This window comes from Fulmarus glacialis, unplaced genomic scaffold (genome assembly GCF_000690835.1).
Source record: "Fulmarus glacialis isolate BGI_N327 unplaced genomic scaffold, ASM69083v1 scaffold28990, whole genome shotgun sequence".
In the NCBI taxonomy this organism is placed as follows: domain Eukaryota; kingdom Metazoa; phylum Chordata; class Aves; order Procellariiformes; family Procellariidae; genus Fulmarus; species Fulmarus glacialis.
This window is the reverse complement of record NW_009188814.1, coordinates 26690-30814: the sequence shown is the minus strand read 5'-3', so window position 1 is coordinate 30814 and position 4125 is coordinate 26690. Positions and strand designations below refer to the sequence as shown.

Here is a 4125-nt window from a genome sequence, read left to right as displayed (position 1 = left end):
CTGTGAGACACAGTACGTCCAGTCCAGCTTGCTGCCAGGTCCTACCTGACCTCAACTTTCCAATCTCCAGCTGCACCAGCAAAGCTGCCTGACAGAGAAGCTGCAGAATCTGCACTGTACGGCTCTGGCCAAGTGCACCATTCCCCCACCTCCCTGTAATTACTTGTGTGCATATTGCAGGTTAGGAGAGCTGTGATGGGAATGATCCCCAAGAGACCTCTCTTGCCCTGAAGTGGCCCTGAGCAAGAGTTACACCAAGGCAGGCACAGAAGCATCCTAACATGTGGATTCCCTTTGAGTCAACTATTGCCCTGTTAGAAAAATGTTTGTTACCAAAAGCCAGACCTGACCACGCACAAAGATGCGAGGACAGTGTGGTGAGCCCAGCTCCATAATCCATGGTCCTACGGTTAATACCACAAAGAAGGGCTGGAATATGTCTTCTAATAGTGTTTCTCTGCAGGGCTCGGTGAGGGTTTCCCACAGCTCATCTCTACCCATCTGCTCAATGCCAGGAACATCAGCTGTATCTGTTCACATGCAAGATTTCAGCTGCTGAAGGCAGGGTAGCAGAGCTGAAGTTCAGGTCCAGCCTTGATCACAGGCAGGTTAAGCCTCTATTTGCACCAGCAGAGAAATATTTGACATCCACACAAAAACAGGGAAAGTCTTACTGATGGCTTTGTAATTGGTTTTAGAGCTGCTTCAAATACATGTGCTAAGAGGCAGAGCAGCAGCGCTGGTGGATGGCTGGCAAGCAGGACATCAGCAAAGGAGACGAGGCCTTCACAGACATATCTCCAGGCTCCAAAATACTTCACCAACCATCAAATATTTTCCAAGCTTAGCGGCTGGACTCTGCAACCCTTACAGCAGCCAAGTCACTAATACCTCTTCCCTCGGGCAGCACAGCTGATCTCAGACAGGGCTTGCCAGCAGCTCTAAGTAGACTCATTTAAGGAGAGGACAGCCCACTTAGTTACTTTTCAGACTCCTGTTTTTTCTTCAAGGATCTCCAGGCTCTTTCTCCAGCTGGCAAGCGTTAGCATCTCTGATTCACAGTGAAGAAATGCAGTCACAAATATGCTCTAACAGTTTTTCCCACTGTGTCACCCAGTCCCTGGCTCCTTGTCCTCTCCCCAACCTTTGCTGTCCTGTCCCTCCAAATTCAGTCTGATATGTCAGTTTTTTTGGTCCAGGACTCACCCTAAGGGACACAAGAAAGCTGTTGGCCTTTTTGCTCCTGTCTAAAGCCAAAGAAGCCAGGTGACTGAGAGGTTTCAAACCTCCTGATTTGAGAGGTCCAGTGTTGCAAACACTAGTATGGAGCACAAGCAGAGCAGATTTGCAAATGCATGGAGAGGCTTAATAGCCCAGGAAAGAAACTCCAGTGGGAAGCTCCCAGCTTAATTCTAAAGGCAGCTCTTTGAATGTGCAGAGGTCTTGAGGCTAAACAAAAAAAACAAAGCCAGGTTTGGGCACAGCCTTTCTCCCTGTGCAATACTCCATAGGGAGCTTTGCAGGTCTAGGCAGAAGAGATCCCAACTAAAATGACGGACTTGCCCCTCCGCACGTTTGGTGTGGGAGTATGAGAGCAGTGCAAGGTCAAGCAAAGATGCTGAAGGCACTGGTGTAAAGGGGAACTGGGGCAGAGTAAGGCAGGATCAGACTCCCTGCAATAAAATCTCCGTCTGTGTTCCTGTTGGTCCGTCCTTGTCCTGCAAAGGAACAACAGCAGGGATCCCCCAGCAAAGGAGGCTTGAGTACAAAGGAAAGCCGGAGCGATCCCATATCCCGAGCCCTGATTGCCTGGAGATTATGGGGCAGGAAAGCGCTCTGGTGTTTCTCCGTATTCCCTTTGCTCAGACTTGAACTTGCCTCTTACTTGAAAGAGCTAATTAAGGAAGAAAATCAAAGCCCAGAGAAGCGGCTATTACAGTAGCCTGGGTGCCGTGCCGGCTGTAATGCTGATTTCTGTGCATGGTATCAAAGCCAGCCGTATGCTGGCAGGGCTGACGCAGATTTCTGCAATGACACGTCGGTGAACCGACAGAATAAACTAAGACAATTTCTTAAGACCATTTGTAGGTCAGGTAGACCAGCCTCTTCCCCAATCCTGCCCTTAAATCTTGCAGCCTTTAATCCTTGATCTGTAGCCAGGCCTTAATTTTTCAGTGCAAAGGCAACGCAGAGCTGGCTGGAAACCAGAAGACGAGGGACTTTGATGGTTAATGACCAGTGCTTCTCAGCCCTAGAAGAAATGAAGCCCTGGCTTCACAAAGCTCCCTGAACAAATCCCGTTCCGACTCCAGCCCAGGGAGATAAAATTACACCACCAGACACAGAAACCAGCACAAGCCGTTGATATTATCTAGGTCCTGTTTTGGTTTCGGTTTGAGCCAAGACTGCACAAGGAAATGTGATTTCACCCCTAACGAATTGCACGGTGAAATAACTACAACAGGCAAATTCCTCCTAAAGATTTCAAGGCCCCTTGGCTTAGTTCATCAGCAAACACAGCGTGCCTGGGGAGGTCAGAAAGTAATACCTTCCTCAGCTTGTCCATGAGCAAACTGAGGCATGAACTGGTTAAATTAGGTGGTGTGGTGAGCTGGAGGCAGAGCCAGGACTGGGACGAGGCAGTCTCGGTTCCTTGGCCCTGCTCTAATCGTTGAGCCATGCTCTAAGATCTGTGAGCGCATGAGGAGGTTAAGGTTGGGTGCTTAGGGGCTTCACTTACCGCACTGCTACAGGGAATGTCCTTGACTTTGAGCCAGGCCAGATCTAACGTCCCCTCTCCCCTGTAGCAGGACTGCAGTCTGTCCTTGATGCGATCATTGATCTTTTTCAGGACAAAGATGCAAAGAGCAGACTCATCCAAGGACTTCATCTTCCTTTTCTGCCCCTTGGAGAAGACTGTGAAGAGGATATCATCCTCAGGGCCAACACCCAAAGACCTTGCTAAGATGGCTCCAGCCTTAGACAAGTAAGCTGCCTGGAGCAACCGGTACTCCACCCCATTCTTCTCACAGCCAATGGGCACCTCAACATAGGAGTTAAAGGCTGTGTCCTCCTTACAAAGCCGGACCAGCTTGGAGGTATAAACCTGCTCCTTCGTGGTGGAGCCAGGTGGTGAGATCATCTCAGGCTGCAGAGTCAGGAAATAGACAAAGTTACCACTGCTGAAGCCATAGATGTAGTAGATATCAAAGTCAGGGATGATGGTAAAGGTGTCTGAGGGGATCTTGATCATAGAGGCCACAAACTCATCATGAAAGACATACGCAAACATCCCATCTGCCTCGGAGTTCTTGGTGAGCTTTCTGCTGGAAATAGTGGGGAAATACTCAGGTTTGCCATCCACGGCAGTGGCTATGAACAACTTGTCATCCATGTTGCTGTAAGAAACAATGACTCCAAAAACAGAGCCACTTTCATTCACCCCAGAGAGATAATGCTCCTTCTTGTGGAAGGGCTCTCCCAGCTTGAAGAGGTCATCCAGCCTCAAAAGCTTGCAGATGCCCTGGTAAAGACTCCCACAGGCTATCAATCGATTCTCCTTGTAGTCTATGAGGAGCATCTTGTTTATGTTGTTAGTGGGCGTCAAGGGTTCATTGCAGGTTTGGACTATCCTGGGAGGATAACACTTGGGATTGTCTTCATCAGGACCAGTCTGGTGGGTCACCAGGACCTTCAGGTCAGTGGAGAGTTTGTAGATCCTGTTGACAGCTCCCAAGTAAATGTGCCCAGTTCTTTCATCAACCACCAAGTGATTGAAGTTTCCCTCTGCTTGGTCTCCAGTGAAAGTGATGAAGGGCCTTTTTGGATGGACTGGCTGCTGCCTACCAAGAGGCGACACCGTGGTGGATAGCAGGAGGTGAGAAACCAGGCAAGTCCATTTCCACATGGCTGGTGACATGATTAGAAAGGTTTGTATTCCCAAGGGAACGAGGATTAAAAGCTGTAAGAGTCTTCAAAACACCAATTCCCTGGCAGATTTTGTCCTACAAGCAAAGAGAAAAGAAAACAAAAGTACATTACTATGGAGTATTCCTTCCTCCTCCCTCCTTCACAACCATGCCATCATCAGAGCATATTTAATTGCTAATCCTCCCTTTCTCGTTT

At 48.8% G+C, this 4125-nt stretch overlaps 1 pseudogene; it reads right to left on the bottom strand.

Annotated features, from left to right (window-relative positions):
• Positions 1 to 2740: 2740 nt before the first annotated feature.
• LOC104078309 lies at positions 2741 to 3907 on the bottom strand (annotated as a pseudogene).
• Positions 3908 to 4125: the final 218 nt, after the last annotated feature.